This window comes from Tupaia chinensis, unplaced genomic scaffold, assembly GCF_000334495.1.
Source record: "Tupaia chinensis unplaced genomic scaffold, TupChi_1.0 Scaffold143902_1, whole genome shotgun sequence".
NCBI classification, from domain to species: domain Eukaryota; kingdom Metazoa; phylum Chordata; class Mammalia; order Scandentia; family Tupaiidae; genus Tupaia; species Tupaia belangeri.
This window is the reverse complement of record NW_006203753.1, coordinates 23,666-44,106: the sequence shown is the minus strand read 5'-3', so window position 1 is coordinate 44,106 and position 20,441 is coordinate 23,666. Positions and strand designations below refer to the sequence as shown.

At 39.1% G+C, this 20,441-nt stretch overlaps 1 pseudogene; it reads right to left on the bottom strand.

Annotated features, from left to right (window-relative positions):
* Positions 1–13,513: 13,513 nt before the first annotated feature.
* The window catches only part of LOC102468019 (receptor of activated protein C kinase 1-like), a 7,951-nt pseudogene continuing 1,023 nt past the window's right edge, over positions 13,514–20,441 (bottom strand).

The window sequence follows — 20,441 nt, the reverse complement described above, 5'->3', positions numbered from 1 at the left end:
TAGCCTATACAATCAGACAAGAGAATAAAATAAAAGGCATTCAAGTAGGGAAAGAATAGGTGGAATTCTCTATATTTCCACGTAACATGATGGTATACACAGAAGACTCAAGGGTATCTATGATAAAGTCCTGGAAGTAATAAATGAATATAGTAAAGTGGAAGGATACAAAATAAACATAAAAAATCTATATATGGACAATATTTCTATTTACGAACAACAAGGAGACTCAAATAGAACTGAAGAAAAGAATCCCATGTACTATAGATACAAAAAGTATAAGATAGGTAGGAATAAATCTAACCAAAGAAATCTAAGACCTCTACAAGAAAAACTATAAAAATCTAAAACAAGAAACTGAAAATTACACCAAAAAATGAAAGGACATCCCACGTTCCTGGATTGGCAGAATGAATATAATTAAAATGACTATTTTACCAAAATTAATCTACATATTTAATGCAATCCTAATAAAAATACCAGAGATATTCTTCACAGACTTAGAAAAGACAATGATAGAATTTGTCTAGAATCATAAAAGTTCCATATTGCCTAAGCAATCCTGCATATGAAGAGTGGAGTAGGAGGCATCTCGCTCCCTGACCTCCAATACATTACAAAGCTGTGATAATCAGAACAGCATAATGTTGGCACAAAAAATGCAGATGATCCAATGGAACAGAATAGAGATCCCAGAAATAAACTCCAAAACATACAGCCAACCACCAGTGAATCCACGGGAAAAGAATAACCTCTTCAACAAATGGTGCTGGAAAAACTAGGTATCCACCTGCAGAAAGATGAACCTGGACCCTTATCGCTCACCATTAACAAAAATAAACTCAAAGTGGATCAAAGATCTAAACTTAAGGGACCAGCAGTTCATGTAATGCCTCTGTCGCTGGACTCCCATGTAGTTGACCGTGGTTCGAGTCCCGGGCCCAGTGGCTTAAACTCACGCTGGGCAAGTGTGCTTGTGTACTCAAGATCCTTGGAGGAGAAAGGAGGAGAAGGGATTATGGCGTGGCCATCCTCCCTGGGGACTGAATTCTCGCTTCCTGTCTCTCTGTCCCTCTGTCTCTGTCAGTCTTTCTGGTGAGCACACGTACCCTATAGCAAAAACAAACAAAACAAAACAAAACAAAACAAAACAAAACTCTCTCTCTCTCTCAAAAAAAAATTCTAAACCTAAGACCTTAAACTATAAAACTCCTGGTGGAAAACACTGGGGAAACTCTGGAGAACATTGGGTTAGGCAAAGACTTCTTAAAAACCTCAAAGCACAGGAAATAAACCCAAGAATTGATGAGGGGGATTACATCAGATTAAGGAATTTCTGCACAGCCAAAGACACAGTAATTAGTGTGATTTGACAATGATAGAGATGGGAAAATATTTTTGTAAACTATACCTCAGATAAGGGACTGATAACCATAACCAGAACACACAGGGGACTCAAGTGGCTTATCTGAAAAATAATGATTGACCCAATTAAAAGTTGGGAAAATAGGCTGAGCAAATGATTCTTTAAGGAAGACATGTGAACAGCAAGAAAATATGAAAAAATACTCAATATCCCTCATCATAAGAGAGATGAGATCAAAACCACAATGAGATATCACCTAAATCCTGTCAGAATGGCTAAGATTTAAAAAAAAATGTTAGGTGTTGGCAGGGCTGTGGTGAAAGGGGAACTCTTCTATACTGTTGATGGGACTGTAAATTGATACAGCCACCGTGGAGAACAATATAGAGATTCCTCAAATATCTTCAAGTAGAACTACCATATGATCCAGCAAGTCCATTCCTGGGTATCTACCCAAAGGTAGATTCTCGTCTTGTACTAGTCTTTTCCCCATTCAGTATAATGTTAGCTATTGGTTTTTCATAGATGGCTTTTATTATGCCGAGAAATGATCCTTCTATGCCAATTTTCCTGAGAGTCTTAACCATAAAGGAATGTTGTATTTTGTCAAATGCTTTTTCCATGTCAATTGAGATGATAAAGTGATTTTTATCTTTCTTTCTCTTAATATGGTGTATTACAATATGGTTTTGCATGTGTTGTTCCACTCTTACATCCCTGAAATAAAGCCTATCTGGTCATGATGAATAATATTTTTTTATATGCTGTTGAATATGGTTAACAAGTATCTTGTTGAAAATTTTTGCAGGCCTGTAGTTTTTCTTTTTTTCATATCCTTATGCATTTTGGGAATGAGGGTAATGGAGGCTTCACAGAATGAATTTGTAAGGGTTCCTTTCTTTTTGATTTCTAGAAGCAGTGTGAGTTGAGTGGGCATTACTTCTTCTTTAAAAGTTTTGTAAAATTCAGCAGTGAAGCCATCGGGACCTGGATTTTTCCTTGTTGGGAGGTTATTACTTATTCAATCTCATTGCTTGTGATAGGTCTATTCAGGCTTTCTATGTCCTCCTGTATGAATATCGGTAGATCATGTGTCCAGGAATTTGTCCATCTCATCCAAGTTTTCTTCTTTGTTGACATATAGTCGCTCATAGTATCCTCTAACAATGTTTTTTATTTCTATGATGTCTGTTGTAATGTTGCCTGATTCATTGTGAGTTTGATGTATCTGGTTCTTTTCTCTCTTCTACTTAATTCGTCTAGCTAATGGTGTGTCAATCTTGTTTATCTTTTCAAAGAGTCAGCTTTTGCTCTAATTTATTTTCTGTATAGTTTGCTTATTTTCTATTTAATTTATTTCTGGTCGAATCTTCATTTTTTTCTTCTGGCATTTTTGTTTTTTTTCTGTTGCTGTTTATCCAATTCCCTAAGGCATGGTGTTAGGTTCTCCTTTTGTCACCTTTCCATCTTTTTCTTGTGTGCACTAATTGCTATGAACTTCCCTCTTATGACTGCGTTTGCAGTGTCTCATAAATTATGGAATCTTATGTCCTCATTATTATTAATTTCCACGAATCTTTTGATTTCAGTCTCAATCTCTTCAGTAGTCATGAAGTCATTCAGAGCTAGGTTACTTAGTTTCCATTTATTCGTTTATTTTCAAGTTTTTTTCCTACGATTAATATCAAGTTTAATTCCATCATGGTTGGAGAAGATGCTGGATATAGTTTCTATGCCTTTGAATCTGTAAAGGATGGTTTTGTGCCCTATCACGTGGTCAGTCTTTGAGAAAGTATCATGTGGGGCTGAGAAATATGTACATTTTGTCTTTTTTTTTGGGGGGGGTTGGAAAGTTCTATAGATGTTTATAAAGTCCATCTGATTTATGATATCATTTAGGTCCTAGATCTCTTTGCTTATTTTTCATCTCATTGACCTGTCTAAAAGAGATAATGGGGTGCTGAAATCTCTAAAAATTATTGTATTACAGTCTATCTCTCCTTTTAGATATAGCAATCTATTCTTTACATATTTGGGTGCTCCTGAGTTGGGTGCATAAATATTTATAAGCATTATGTCTTCTTGGTGAATTAGCCCTTTTGCTACTATATAATGCCCTTCTTTGTCTTTTCTTACCATTTTTGTCTTAGAGCCTATTTTGTCCAAAATCAGTATAGCAATTCTTGCTCTTTTTTGGTTTCTATTTTCATGGAATACCTTTTTGCAGCCCTTCACTTTTAGTCTAGGTATGTTTTTATCCATGAGATGGATTTCTTGTAGGCAGCACAAGGAGATTTTATGATTTTTAATCCATTCAGCCAGTCTGTGTCTCTTTATCGGAGAATTTAATCCATTAGCATTCAATGTTATTATCAGTATTTCCAGATTTTTTTCTACCATTAAGTTGGCTATATGCTTGGTTGTTTTCTGTTATCTACTTGCTGTTTGTCTGTCTTTAGTTTTCTTGGTATAGAACTCCTTTCAGAATTTCTTGAAGAACTGGTCTGGAGTTGGAAAATTCTTTCAGGTTTTGTTTATCTGAGAACTTTTTAAATTTTCTTTTCCCAAATGAAGGATTATCTTGCCAAGTATAGTATTCTTGATTGACATTTTATTTTCATTTAACACTTTGAATTTATTTCCCCATTACTTTCTTGCTTGCATTGTATCCGATGAGAGGTCCTGTGTCAGCCTAATGAGATGGCCTTTATAAGTGATTTGATGTTTCTCTCTTGCCAATCTTAGTATCTTGTCTTTTTCTGTGGTTTTGGCCAATTTAGCTATGATGTACCATGGAGAGGATCTTCTTGGATTGATTCTGCTTGGGGTTCTTTGTATTTCTTGAGTCTAGATGTTTAAGTGCCTCTCTAGACTTGGAAAGTTTTCTTCCATAATTTCATGGAGTAGATTATCAATGCTCTTATTGGTTTCTTCACCTTCTGGTATACCAATTATTCAGATGTTTGGCATTTCATGGTATCTAATATTTCTTGTATAGTATCCTTAGTGTTCTTGGTTGTTTTCCCAGTATTTTTGATAATTTTTTCTAGGTCGTTGGTTTTGGCTTCTACTTCTGTGATTCGATCTTCTGCATGGTCTAGCATGCTTTTAATACTTTTGAAGGAGGTTTTGATTTCCTGTATTATAGCCTTCATATCTAACAGTTCTGTTTGATTTTTTTTTTATGGTGTCCTGTTCTTTCATATCATGGGAGGACCTCCTCATCTTTTGGGGCTCAATGTCTCTTTTCTCTTGTATCTCATAGAGTTTTATTTCCATAATTGTTCTAAATTCTTTTTCTGACATTTCACTAATATCCTCTCATTTTTCCCTACTTGGAGACAAATTACAGTGGTCCCTTGCGGGTGATGTATTACTTGATTCTGTCATCCTTGAGGCTCTTTTCTGATTTTTATTCATTGGTAATATATTCATTTTTGGCTAATGTGTTGGAGAAGGATTCTGTAAGTGTGAGCTCATGTGTTTCCCTAACTGTGAAATAGTTCTATGCTATTTTCTCCCTTCTACTGTGTCCTCTAGTATGAGAAAAAAAAGGTGGAGTGTTGAAATTTGATTGAAGGAGAGTTTCCCTCTTTTTTACAACCAGTACAGTGAGGGGCAAACAATTCTCTAAAACTCACAATATTCAGATGTTTAGTTACTATGCATGTAGTCTTCTCTAGGCACTAGGTAAGGGTTCAGTAATAAAATAAGAAAGTAAGGAAAAAGAAAAAAAGTAAGAAATAGCAATAGGAAGAAAAAGTGAAGAAATCGGAAGAAAAAGAAAGCAGAGTTGGAAAGAAAAAGTGAAGAAATAGGAAGAAAAAAGAAGAAAAGAATTAGAATGAAAGGAGGAGAAAAAAGCACATCACAGAAAATAAAAAAGGGTTAAAAATTGAAAACCACGTGACGCTCTTGAGCGCCGCAGAGGTACAGGACAGCAGAGCTGGAGCTGCCTGGACGGATTCTGTCCTGGGTGAGAGGAAGAGAGAGAAATTAGCAACTTAAAAGCACAAGGAAGGGGACAGAAAAACTTTTTTTCTTTTTTTTTTCCTTAAAAAAGAGAAAACGTTGGAAGGATCAGAAAAGAGCAAGAGGGAGATGATCTTTTCCTACCTGGCTAGCACTGGACTTTGTTGGGGGTATGGCCTAGCTGGGGAAGCTCCACAGCTGTGAAGCTGTGCCCAGAAGGTACAGGACAGGAGAGCTGTCACTGCTATTTAAATGGTATTGAAAGCCCTTGTCAAAGAAACAGCCAAGAATAAGAAACAGAGGGTGTCTATGTTAAATGGAGGAAGTCAAATAGATTCAGTTTGCCAATAGAGTGAGCCTATTCTAGAGAAAATCCTATAGGTTCACCAAAAAGATTATTTAAGTAATAAGCAAAGTCAGTAAAGTTTCAGATTACATAATCGATATATGAAAATCAATGGTATTTTTATATACTAACAATGAACTACATAAAAATTTTCTAGGTCGTTGGTTTTGGCTTCTACTTCTGTGATTCGATCTTCTGCATGGTCTAGCATGCTTTTAATACTTTTGAAGGAGGTTTTGATTTCCTGTATTATAGCCTTCATATCTAACAGTTCTGTTTGATTTTTTTTTTATGGTGTCCTGTTCTTTCATATCATGGGAGGACCTCCTCATCTTTTGGGGCTCAATGTCTCTTTTCTCTTGTATCTCATAGAGTTTTATTTCCATAATTGTTCTAAATTCTTTTTCTGACATTTCACTAATATCCTCTCATTTTTCCCTACTTGGAGACAAATTACAGTGGTCCCTTGCGGGTGATGTATTACTTGATTCTGTCATCCTTGAGGCTCTTTTCTGATTTTTATTCATTGGTAATATATTCATTTTTGGCTAATGTGTTGGAGAAGGATTCTGTAAGTGTGAGCTCATGTGTTTCCCTAACTGTGAAATAGTTCTATGCTATTTTCTCCCTTCTACTGTGTCCTCTAGTATGAGAAAAAAAAGGTGGAGTGTTGAAATTTGATTGAAGGAGAGTTTCCCTCTTTTTTACAACCAGTACAGTGAGGGGCAAACAATTCTCTAAAACTCACAATATTCAGATGTTTAGTTACTATGCATGTAGTCTTCTCTAGGCACTAGGTAAGGGTTCAGTAATAAAATAAGAAAGTAAGGAAAAAGAAAAAAAGTAAGAAATAGCAATAGGAAGAAAAAGTGAAGAAATCGGAAGAAAAAGAAAGCAGAGTTGGAAAGAAAAAGTGAAGAAATAGGAAGAAAAAAGAAGAAAAGAATTAGAATGAAAGGAGGAGAAAAAAGCACATCACAGAAAATAAAAAAGGGTTAAAAATTGAAAACCACGTGACGCTCTTGAGCGCCGCAGAGGTACAGGACAGCAGAGCTGGAGCTGCCTGGACGGATTCTGTCCTGGGTGAGAGGAAGAGAGAGAAATTAGCAACTTAAAAGCACAAGGAAGGGGACAGAAAAACTTTTTTTCTTTTTTTTTTCCTTAAAAAAGAGAAAACGTTGGAAGGATCAGAAAAGAGCAAGAGGGAGATGATCTTTTCCTACCTGGCTAGCACTGGACTTTGTTGGGGGTATGGCCTAGCTGGGGAAGCTCCACAGCTGTGAAGCTGTGCCCAGAAGGTACAGGACAGGAGAGCTGTCACTGCTATTTAAATGGTATTGAAAGCCCTTGTCAAAGAAACAGCCAAGAATAAGAAACAGAGGGTGTCTATGTTAAATGGAGGAAGTCAAATAGATTCAGTTTGCCAATAGAGTGAGCCTATTCTAGAGAAAATCCTATAGGTTCACCAAAAAGATTATTTAAGTAATAAGCAAAGTCAGTAAAGTTTCAGATTACATAATCGATATATGAAAATCAATGGTATTTTTATATACTAACAATGAACTACATAAAAAATGAATGAAGCTGTACAATAGTTTCCCAAAAATTGCATACTTAGAGGTAAATTTAAACAAGAAAGTGAGAAATCTGTAGACAGAAATGGAGGAAAACACCAAAGATGAAAAGATATGTCATAATCATGGATTAGAAAAAAAAATAATATTATAAAAATATTTATTTTACTTAAAGAAATCTACAGATTCAATCCAAGTCCTATAAAAAAAATCCAGTGTTATTTTTAGGAAAAATAAAATAACAATTCTAAAATTTGTGTGGAATCGGAAACAAAAAAGAACAAAACAAAACTCAATCAGCCAATGCAATCTTTTTTTTTTTTTTTTTTTTTTTGTGGAGAGGTTTTTGCTATAGGGCATGTGCGCTCGCCAGAGAGAGACAGAGAGACAGAAAATGAGAAATCACCCCCCAGAGGGATGGCCATGCTGCAATCCCTTCTCCATTCTCCTCTCGGGATCTTGGGCACGTGTGAACATGTGCCCGGCGTAAGTTTTAAGCCACCGGGTCCAGGACACGAACCGTGGTCGACTATGTGGGAGTCTAGAGACATAGCCATTATGCTAACTGCTGGTCCCAAACAGCCAATGCAATCTTGAGCCAAAAAAACCATAGCCAAAGGCATCACATGATCTGATTTTAAATGCATTAAAGCTATTGCCATCAAAATGTCATAGCACTGACATGAACAGCATTGATCTTGGATCATTATCTGTTGATAACGTGTATAGTATCCTCAACTCGACTGGTGTGAAGTGTATTCGTGTTGTGAAAATTCTCTTTATGAGCTAAGTCATGTATAGTGATTGAATGTATAAAAGAAATTAACATAAAATAAAATATATTTTAAAAAATGAAAGAAAGAAAAGCATAGAATTTGAAATCCCTTGTCCTATTTCTAGAACTGAACTAGTTTTCCAAAATGGATGCTATTGACTATGAAGAGCCTAGGTCCCAAAGAAAAAGGGTAGAAAATGAACATAATAATGATTTCTTCAATTTATTCCCAAATATGTCTACAGCCATGTATTGAATAGCTACTTAATAGTTTATTGTTGGAAGGTGAACATAGAACTTCTCAAAACTGTTAGGGCAGTGGTGGCATTGATACCAATAGTGAGATCAGAGTATTATCTGATACTTGGCACTTGTGCTTGGGTGGGCATATGAGGCCAAGTCATGGTGGAGTTCTAATCTAGCTTAAAGTGGTGCATGACAATAGGTATACACCTCAGTTCAAGGAGACATAATGGGTGGCCAGACTGAGTCCACACTGTCATCACATTGAATCTTGGACTGTTAGGAAGGTTCAAGTCTCTGAAACAGCTTTCCCAGGCTCCACTAAGACTTTAGTGAAAAAAGGGAAAAAAGGGGGGTGGGGGTGGGGAAGGCATACAGAGATGGTAAAAAGCAGGGCAATTATTTTTATTTATTTTTTTATTTTTGCCATTGGGAACTTGTGCTCACTAGAGAGAGAGCGAGAGAGTCAGAGACAGAGATACAGAGGGAAAGTGAGAATGATCCCCTGTGGAGATGGTCAGGTCACAATCCCTTTTCCTTTTAAAATTATTATAAGAGGGACTAGCAGATGGCATAATGATTGCATCGCTGGACTCCCACGTGGTGAACCATGGTTCAAGTCCCAGACGTGACTCATGCTGGGCACATTTGTACCCAAAATCCCAAGAGGAGAATAGAGGAGAAGGGATTGCACTGTGGCCACCTATCTGGGGTCTGATTTCTCACTTTCTATTTCTCTGTCTCTCTCTATCTCTCCGGCAAGTGCACATGCCCTATAGTATAAACCTCTCTTTCTCAAAAAATGTTATTAAATAGTGTCTGGACTGCTTATAAACTACCCCAAATTACTGGAGCCCAGACTTCAGTGCTGTCGTACCATCTTGGCAGCCACATCATTGCAGCATGGGGCCCCACCGTGCACCCCACACGGCTGCAGCCCCTGCCTCCTGGAGCACTGCAGTTGCTGCTGTAGGTGTGGGGCCCATGGCAGGGCGCGGGCTGCATCATGAACATCACTGCCATTGCACCGGAGCCTGATCCTGCCTCAGGTTGCCCTGGCGTGCCTGTGCCTCAGAGAGCGCCCTGCAGCAAGCCTGCAGTTGCCACAGTAACCCCAGTCCTCGGAGCCTCACAGGCTTCCTCTGCAGACAGGTCGGCCCCTGTGGCCCGGTCAGCGACAGCGACGAGGTCTAGTTATGTACTGAGAGCGTAAGGAATAGTATCGTGTGTCTGTGTGTATGTAATACTAGCCATCGATTCCTTTTTCATGGACACACACTAAAAAAATCAGAAAAAGACTTCAGCAGTTATTTTACAGATAAAGAGACGGACATGGCCAGTAGGCATTGAGATGATGGGCAGGACAGTGCCTTATCACCACGTGCAGAAAACGTGAAACACAAACAAACAAACACAAAATCAGACAATAGCAAATGGTAGTGGGTTTTATTTTGGGGACAGTCAGTTTTGCTGATTAGAATTGAACTGTTGAGGTCACATTGGAAAAGAGCCTGTGTACATGCGGGCCCTAAACTGGCCATCCCTCCCTCCCTCCCTCCCTCCCTTCCTCCCTTCCTCCCTCCTTCCCAGATCTCCAGACTGACTAGGAGTCTCCCATGAGAACGGGCCTTGCAGAGTCACATCTCACGGCTGGGCCACGGTCTGGCCTCTGACACGCTGATACTCCTTATGACCTGAATGATTCCTTCTGCTCTTACTAGGAATGTATAAGTGAGGGTTTCCATGTCCTTCTCCTCATGCAGGTTTTACATCAGTGCAAAAGCAATTGTGGTTTCAGACCGTGAACTTTAAATCATCCTAAGTAGGCTCTGATACATCTTTGTTAATCAAACTATAATCCATTAAAATCAACACATTTTTGCCAATGAGAAATAAGTCTGTTTATTCCTTTATTGTGAAAAATCTGTGCTGCGGGATTCAGTGAACTCTTGGAAAACACCTTCTTCATCCTGCTGGCCATGGAAGCATCTTCCCTGCAAAAAGCTGTCAAACCACTCGAAGATGTGGTGGTCGGTTGGCGAGAGGTCAGTGGATGTGGCAGATGAGGCGAAGCCTCGTAGCCCAATTCTTTTTTCTTCTGTCAGGTGTTGTGGAGGAAAGTCGGCCTTCTCTGTTGACAAGTGCCGGCTGCAGGCGTGGGTAGCAGTTCCCAGTGCATCTCATCACTTGCAGAGCACGCTCCTCAGATGTGGTTTCGCCAGGATTCAAACCCCACAGAACAGTGCCCATGACCTTTATCTGGTGCAAGTTTGGCTTTGAGAAGTGCTTTGGAGCATCTTCTTAGTCCAGCCACCGAGCTTCTTAGTTGTCGTATAAAATCCATTTTTTGTTGCATGTCACAATCCGATCGAGAAGTGGTTGTGTGGCTGTGTGGGCTAAGAGAAGATGCACTTCACGATGACGAGGCACCCAACTTACCAGCCTTCTCACTTTTCCAATTTGCTTCTAATGATGAACAGCCAGAGTGGTTGACGCCGAATTCCTTAGCAACTTCTCCTGCCACAGAGGATCAACTTCCATGATCACTCTGAAGTGGTCACTGTCTCTGGTGCTGGCCACTGCACTCCTGTCTTTGAGGAGCTTGTCTCCTTCACAGAAGTTCACGAGCCCCACTGCACTGTACATTCTTAGCAGTTCCTGGGCCAACGCATCGTTGAGGTTGAGTTACCTCACTGCTTTACGACACTTTTTGAAACTGAATAAGAAAAACGCTTGAATTTGCTTTTTGTCTAACATCATTTCTATAGTCTAAAACACATATAAAATAAACAACAAATTATAAGTCATTAGCAAAACATATAAAGTGAGAAATGTGCATTAAAATGATATATAAAATAACCACACTTATTTAAGAATGTATTCAATTTGGGGCCAGCAGATGGCATAGTGGTTATGTGCTGGACTCTCAAATGGCCAGTCTCAGTTTGAGTCCGGACCTGGTGGCGTCAAACTCACGCCAGGTGTGTGTACGTGTGTGCCCAAAATCGCAGGAGGAAAATGGAGGAGAAAGGATTGTGGAGAGGTTATTCCCCCTAGGAGGATGATTTTTCACTGTCCCTCTCACTGTCTCTGTCTCCCTCTGGTGAGTGCACACACCCTAAAGCAAAAACCACTAAAAAAAAAAAAGGAAAAAAAAGAATGCATCCAATATCAAATGGCAAATTTCAACAATGCACCAACTCAATAGCTCAGACTACCCAGCTCAGAGACCAGTGGAAGATACTGCCAGTTGCCAGTTATTTTTTTATTTTTTATTCCATTTTACTTCTGTGCTCTGGGGAAGAAAGTCATTAGACCCACTTAGAGATGGATCGGAAACAACACTGTCACCTGGTCTTCATAGGTTTCCATTCTAACCATAGGAAAATGATGGTGGCGGTGGCTGCTCAGACCTGGTAATGAATACACTGAGGGCGTTTAGGTTTTCTCATTTCCCCAGTGCAATCGGCTGTAAAAAGTGTCTTCAGTAACGTTAGAGAAATAAATGGAGACATGGTTATTGTTTATGGACTTGATGAAATCAGAGTGTTCCCCTGAAAAAAATCTTTAAATAATTAATTTACTCTGTCTCTGTGAATAGTCTTGGATCTGCGATCAGAGTGTTACTGTGATTTTGTGGAGAAACTGTGATTGCCATGGAGAAGCAAAGTGGGAAGCCCAGCTCTAAGCTCTCGGCTCAGATCCTCTGACCTAAACTTGCTGGCTGTACCTCAGCGCCACAAAGCCATCCTGTAGGAATGTCAGTAATACACTGCAGCAGTTAGAGGCAAAAAGACCTTGGAAACAAATGGCTCAATAGTTTCCACCTTTTTTATTTTTTGTACAAGTATAGTACAACTGAATAAAATGGTGGCTAACAGATGATTTAATGGGTCATTACTGAATGTCCTGCAGTGTTGGTAAATCACATCGTTAAGAAGCAAAGAAGCTAGAAATAGTGCCATCCCACCAGCTTTCTGAGTTCGCAAGGTTGCCAGATAATTCCCAACCACCTTCGGCCCATTGGATTTCTTGCAATACACTATGTTGTTTATATGCATTCTAAAATATTTGAGAAAGGTTCTGGGATCTTCTATGACTCAATATATCATTAATAAAGTTGGTAAATAGAAGTTGGAGGGCACTCCAGACTGTTGGAAGCTTAGGTGAATTCTACAGAAACTGCAATTCATTTTTCCCTTACTTCAGTGTGGATGGGATTTGCATTAACAAAGACTGCAAGACACTAATCATTGGCAACTGTGTGTCCCTCTCCATGCATGGAGGGCAAGGGCCTTAATTGGAAGAGCATCGTTCAGGGGCTCATTAAATCCAGCTTCTGTGGTAGAAAACTTTTAATGATTTGGCAAAGTTGAGTACTGCAGAGCTTGTTAAATAGCCTTCCAATTAGCAAGAGTGAAAACTTTACTCCGTCCCCTTGGAACCTGTGATTAATTAGAGCCTTCATCTATTAGAGGAGTTGAGAGAAATTCTCAGGGACTAATAAAAATCTTTTATTGGCATACACAAAGGATACAAAGTTGTGTGGTTGTCATGGTGACACCTGGCAGAGAAATGAGTCTCATAGCAGTAAAGTTACGTTTCCTAACTAGTGAACTGTTGCCAGTCTATGTTTAATTACTCCTTATATTTATCATAAAACTTTTAGCAGTGAAATGTTGTATCCTCTGAGTCTAATAGAGACACAATGCCAAAATAAGTTTACACAAATCACAAACACAGAAATTAGACTGATTTGCCAGCATTACAGTAAAATACCACAAATTTTAAATTTCTAAATGTAATTGCAGTATAATTTATTCTGATAAATATGGTGTATATATATATATATATTAAGCAAGATTATCTAATCCTGCCTTCTGTAAATGTGCTGAGAGAATAACACATTGTATGACCTCACTTCATAATGGACCCTTTATGCGTATGTGCAGGCAGATGTCCTTTGGGCAGTTTTGAGATCAGAAGCATCCAACCAGAAAGTTATCTTTGGCTTTGCAGTATCTCTTGTCTTTTCAATGAGACACAAGGAATATGTTTCAAACTCAGAATTGTCCAACAAAAAGGATAAATCCTTGATTTATCTTGAGGGTAAATAGTCAGGAGTGTGGATGATATAATGAAGTCCAGATACCTAACACTTAACCTTTTTGAAAACAATGTGTTGTCCCTGTTTTAAGTCAGAAAACCAGTTTTATTTCTAAAGCTGTTGTAAACTTCTAGCAGGTACCAATAGTAACTGGCAACACTTACACCGGTTTGTCTATGTGGCCAGCAAACAGAGTCTACCCGTCAGCAGACCAGGCCAGAGAGTGCACGGGGGCGGCTCTGCCTTGCTGCAGGTACTGATAACTCCCTGCTTCGATTCGTTCACGATGATCTTGCCCTCTAAATCGGAGCTCTTGATGCTGGGGCCCATGGCAGCGCAGAGCCAATATCGGTTGGGGCTAAAGCACAGGGCGTTGATGTCCCCACCGTCCAGCGTGTAAAGGCGCTTGCCTTCGTCGAGCTCCCACAGCATGGTCTGTTTGCACTTGCCCCCAGAAGCATGGAGGGATCCATCTGGAGAGGGTCGTAGTGTTCATGTAGCCCATGTGGCCAGTGTGGTTGGTCTTCAGCTCACAGCTAGCCAGGTGCCACACCTTAACCAGCTTGTCCCAGCCACAGGAGACAATGGCCGGGGGGAACGGGGGTCGTGCGGTTGGGTGAGAAGGGGAGAAAAGCCACTCTGAGTGGCTCTCATCCTGCACCATGCACTTGCCCACACTCGGAATGTTCCACAATTTGATGATCTTATCTCAAGATCCAGAGACAATCTGCGAGTTATCAAGAAATATAAAATATGAAAGTTCATGAACCTTTTGGAGTAATGGAATTAAAGTGTAAATTTACTGTGTTACAAACAATTTTGAAATCCCTGCACAGATTTTTCATAATGCACCATCTTCTATGGACTTTTTGAAGACCCTTTCTACAGACAGAAATAAGGCCTCTGGTGCCTTTCCAAATGCCCCCACGTTGTCCTTCTTGCTATGTCTGTAGAGCTAACCAATACCATGCAGCCAATAGCCAACCCCATACGTGACGGACACTGCAGATGGTCTCACCCCAAACCTTCTGACGATGTTTCCGCATCTTTTGCCACACGGTGCAGAGGTGGACCCCTCCCCTGCGGCCGGGCAAGAGTGTGGGCTCTGACACTGGGTGTACAGGACGGCTGTCCAGGGACTCATATGGATGGGAATTCCCCACATGCCATTGGGATTGGCCAGGTGGGCTTTGCAGGGCTGTTCCATAGGCTGGTACCCTTGGTGGACACCACGTCCGGCAGGAATGAGAGCTAATGCCCAGATCCCAGGCTGGTGCTGTGAGCTCCTCCCCTTGTCTTTATCTCGACCTGACTCCAGGCAATCTAGGCCCGCTGTTGCCCTAGGATTCCTTGTGAGATGACTCCAGAGAGGTGTCTAGGAAGCATCTTCAGATACTGTGGAGGCAAGAACCATGGGCCCAGAAAATACCCTCTATGTGGTTGGTAATATGCAACCATGCCCAGCATTTTAGGGTAGGCTGGGACGCCGTCCTCAGCCTCCCATGTGGTCTCAGCTGGCCAGCACAAGTGCCCAGCTTGCAATGTGTGGCTGGCTCAGTGATCCTTCTGATAGGCTATGTAACTGATTTGTTATTGATTTGTTGATCCCTTCTGCATTTATTTTCATTTGGGATATTGGCCTGTAATTTTTTTTTCTTGCAATATCCTTGCCCTAGATATCACAGAGATGATGTCCCTGTACAATAAGTTTGGAAATATTCTCTTTGGATTTCCAAAGGCTTTGAGAATTGCTAGAAGTTCTTTTTTTCTACTTTTTAACAAAATTGCTATAGGGCATGCTCACTCACCACAGAGGGAGGGAGGATGGAAGGGAGGTAGAGAGAGAAAGAGAGAAAGAGAGAAAGAACACATCCTCTAGGAGAGATGGTCATGCTACAGTCCCTTCTCCTCCATTCTCCTCTTGGGATTTTGGGCACACACACATATGTGCCTGGCATGTTTCTGGAGTCACCAGGCCCAGGACTAGTCTAGGACAGTCTGTGGGATCCAGCTTCCTTAACCACCACACCATGGACTGGCCTTGATTTGTTTTTTTAATCCACATAGCTACTCTATGTAGTTTGTAGGATTTAATCTATTTACATTCAAGATAATTTTTGATAAGTCCTTACTTTGTGCCATTTTGTAAATATTTTTGGTTACTCTATAAATTCTTTTTTTGTAATTAAATTGTCCTTTATTTGCAATAAGAGAGATGACATTTCCTCATAATTATAATAGACTTTCTTGTTAGTTTAGAAAGTGAGAAAACTTTACAAAATAAAAAAAATATTCCTTTTTTTAAAATTCTCCATTTCTTTCTTTCTCTCTTGCTGCCTTCTTCTGTGTTTTGATGGTTTTCTGGAGTAGGATACTTCAATTTTTTTCTTCTTCAATGTCTTCTACAACAAGTTTTCCATTTGTGGATGCTTTGAGATGTATATAAATCTTGTGATAATTATAACAAAATATCTCAGTGTAATATCATGAATTTTGATTGCATACACAAACCTTGCACTGTTATTCACTCCCCACATTTTATGCTTTTGGCATAATGGTTTACATCCTTTTATAAATTATATTCTTTAATTATTGGTGTTTTTAAAAGTTTTGTCTTTTAATCCCCATATTAGAAATATAGTTGATTTATACATCCTTATTACAATATTAAAATTTGACAATGTACTTACTTTTATCATAAGTTTTAGCATACTTAGTGCCATATTAATAATCAGCATTCTTGGGGCCAGCAGGTGGTATAAGGTGTTGGACTTCCACATAACCAACTATGGTTTGAGTTCTGGACCTGGTGGCTTGAAATACATGCTGGGTACATGTGTGTGTATGCCCAAAGTTCTGAGAGGAGAGTGGAGGAGAAGAGATTGTGGGATGGCTATTCCCCTGGGGGGTGATTTCTCACTTTTTCTCTGGTTCTCGCTATGTCTCCAGTGAGTGCATGTACTCTCTAGTAAAAATCTTTCTTTAAAACAATTAGCATCTTTTTAAAAATAAGTATTTTATTTTAGCTATTATTATTATTACTTTTTAATTTGACCAGAGAGAGAGAGGAGGGAAGTGAGAAAGTATGCTGTTAGGTCTGGGATTAGAACCACAGTTGGTCTTGTAGGAGTCTAGTGCCTTAACCACCCATACCACCTCCCAGGCCCAATCAGGATTCTTTTAATTGTTAATTTTTAGCTTTATTGTAAGGAAGACTCACTTGCAATATACTTCCTCAGTTTTAGTTTCTTTGGAAAGTCTTTATCTCCTCTCCAGTTTTGAAAGACAGTATACTGATTATTGTACTCCTGATGGGCAGTTTTTTCTTTTGGGATTTGGTATATATCATACCATTCTCTTCTGATGTAGAAAATTTCTGCTGAAAAAGCCACTGATAGTCTTATAAGAGTTCTTCTGTATGTAACAAGTCACCTTTCTCTTGTTTCTTTAAAACTTCTCTCTTGACCTTTAACTTTAGACAATTTGATTATAATGTTTTATGGCACAGGTCCCATTGAATTCAACCTGTTTAATGTCTTTTGGGAATCTGTATATCTATATTTATTTATTTCTCTCTTTTTAAATAGTTTTCTGTAGGGAGCATACTCTTGTCAGAGAGAGACAGATGCATAAAGAGGAAAATTTAGAAATCGCTCCTTAAGGTGATGACTATGATGCAATCCTTTCTCCTCTTCTTCCATTTCCTATTCTTCTCTTGGGATTTTATCGGCTTGGAATTTTCAAACCACTGGGTCTGGGACTCAAGCTGTGTAATCATCCTTGTGGGATCCAGCCACTTTAACCACCATGCCACTGGCTGGCCTTCTATTTCTATTGTTTTTTCAAGCTTGAGATCTGTCACTTTTTTAAAAGTATGTTTTTTTTTTCTATCTTCTCATTCTGAATTCCAGTAATGCATAGATTATTCCATGTAATGGAACACCCCTTAAGCTCTCTTCACTCTTACTTATTCTATTTCCTTTGGTGCCTCAACATGGATGGTTTCCAATAACCTATCTTCAAGCTTTTTTATTTATCTATTTTTTGCTTGATCTAGACTGCCAATGAACCCCCTTGAATTTTTTTGTTTAGCTATTGAATTCTTCAGATATACTATTTGTTTTACATTATTTCATATTTTTACTACTTTGTTAAAATTCCCAGTTTGTTCATGTATTTCTTTCTTGATCTCAGTGAACATCTTCAAAATTATTCTTTTGAGTTTACTGTTGGATGAATCACATATCTTTGTTTCATTAGGGTTTGTTTCTGAATATTTACTTTTAAAAATACTTCTCTGTTTCATTTTTTTTTTAACTCTGGTGATTTATGTGTGTTAGGAAATACATCAGCCTCTTCTGTTCCTGCCAACTGGCTCTGTGTAGAAGAATGTCACCAAACAGGCCAGTGTGAGGGGCTATGGTGCCACTCAAATCTTTGTGTTTATACAACATCGGTTACTGTTTTTGTGTTACCTAGTGGATTAAGATGTGCCAAATACTGTCAGTGCTCCCAGGTAAGATATAATAAGATTTATCTAGATGTTGCTATAAATTCTGTGTTAGATCTGCCCTCTTGGTACCTACCCTCCACCCCAAGGTGAAGCTGAAAGCAGGACTTTACCTCATCTTATTTACGCATTAACCTGAAATGAAAATCTGTGGCAAATATCTACTCTCTTGTGCAGACTGTAACCTCTGGGTCCTGTAGGGATTGTCACTAGGAGTCTCATCGAATGTCTATCTCTTTGCCTCCTGTGGTCTGGGGAAATTCAGGAATGCAGAGTACCATGAATCTTAGTTACAGGTGGTTAAGGAGGCAATATCTTTGTTTGTAAATGTAAAACATCTGGTAACGATGCATGGACAAGCATTTTCCAGGAAAATTCTACAGATCTGGCTTTATCACTGGAGTGAGCCTTGAAAGGGTTTGGGAAATGTCTGAAATATTTTTTCTTTATAGCCGGTTTCCAGATGCAGGCAAGGTAGGATTCTGACCTTTATTCAGAAATTTGAAAATAAAAGACAGTCATTGCATGTCCCCACTCAGTACATCCGGAGGGCCCGCACTCGATAGCAGAGACGGAAAGACTGGCAGGTAGAGTAGCAGGGAGGACAACTGTAGACACGAGAGACAGTGCAGGAGGGTACGGGTAATGGGTGGGAAGGAGGGGATCAGGGAGGAAATAAACAAAACACTTAATACACACAAAAACAAAAAGTAATTTGTGGATGATAATGTAATGGTAATGTCTTTGTGTTGACTAATATGCACTGTATTCATACTGGGAAAACCGTGTTGTACACTGTAAAGATACACAGTGATTACATGTATATAAAAATACATTAAAAATGCAGAAAATATCATTTTCTTTTTAGAGAGAGATGTTTTTCCTCTAAGGCACATGTGCTTACTGGAGAGACAGAGAGACAGACAGCGAGAAATCATCCCCCAGGAGGATGGCCACGCTGCAAGCCCTTCTCCTCCATTCTCCTCTCGTGCTCTTGGGCACGCACATGCACCTGGCATGAGTTTAAGCCACCAGATCCAGGACTTGAATTGTGGTCAACTACATAGGAGTCCAGCGACGTAGCCATTGCACCAACTGCTGGTCCCTGTGCACAGTCTTCTAGGGGAGCACCTAGGAGGCGTACTTCTTACTCCTCCTCTGTCTTGATCCAGCCTGTGTAGTAGGCCCTGGAAATGACTGCTTGTTAGTTCAAAACCTTCTCTTTGTTCTTTGATGAAGGGAGGCTGGTGATTGCTAAGCCTCTGAGTTTCCAGAGCTCCAAAGTTTAGGGTGAGATTCCCCAGGAGGCATCTACAAAATTCAGAGGACTTAGTGCCTCAAGAGACAGTACTTCATTCTTTGTTATGTCTAAATAGTATTTCCTCTGTGTATGGTACCACATTTTCTTTCTCTAGTCCTAATGTGTCCAGATATTTTACATTTATTATTAGTGTTTTGCACTTTATCCAACAACAGTTTTAGGTAACCTATGCTTCACAGGTTTGGTTGTTTATTGTTTTTGAGATTGTTATTTTATTTTGAATATTTTTCTAGTTGGCAACTTGGTTAATGTAAGTAAATCTTTGTAAGTGGACTTAATAAACTTCCTGAACTCCATTATTAATTCTAATAATCTTTTAAAAATGCTTTCAGTTGTTTTTCTTTAGAAAACTTATCATGGCATCTTAAGTTAACTTTTACATTTTTTAAAACAATTCTTCTAATCCTTAAAATTATTTCAGTTACCTTCCTGAAAGTATTGTGCAGTTTATCCAGTATATTAAGTGGCTTTGGGATAATGAGTAATCTATTTTTTTATTTATAGTCCTTGTTAAGAATTTTTTCCTTATCCCATGTCATAAAGATATTCTCCTATGATTCTGTTTGATGGTTTACTGAAAAGTGTGGCATTTAACTCTTTGGTTAGATGCATGATCTATCTCAGATTAAATTTTGTGTATATAATTAGGCAGAAGTCAGATCTTGAAACTAAAAGAGCATAACCGTGTGATTGGTGAAGCCATTTTCCTGAGTTATGTCTGAACTGTTGATCCGTGAGAGTACATCTTTTGAGAAACTGTGGTTACAGTTTCCAGTAACATTGTTCTCTCCAAGCAATCCTTTTATCTGGATTTCAATGAGTTAATTCATGAGCTTGCTCTAGATAATGTACCTGAAGTCTTTTTTTATTAATTAATTTATTTTTTAAATTTTTTATATACATTCAATCACATTGTTTAGCTTGCAAAGTGAACATTTCAATACATGAACATTTCTCCCCAGACCAGTTGATAAAAATATCTTCAACAGATCACACCACACCTTCCCATCCCGTCAATGCTCTGCCTCCGTATCCCTCCTCCAAATATCCTTCCCCAGGCCCCACTCCTCCACACACACCACATCTGGCATTCACGCCCATCTCTTTTGTTTGTTTATCCTTTAGTCAATCAGTTTCAGTCATAGAGTGCAGACACTTGGTATATAATGAGTGGGGACATACAATTTCTCTCCTTCATAGCCTGGCTTGCTTCACTCAGCAGTAAAT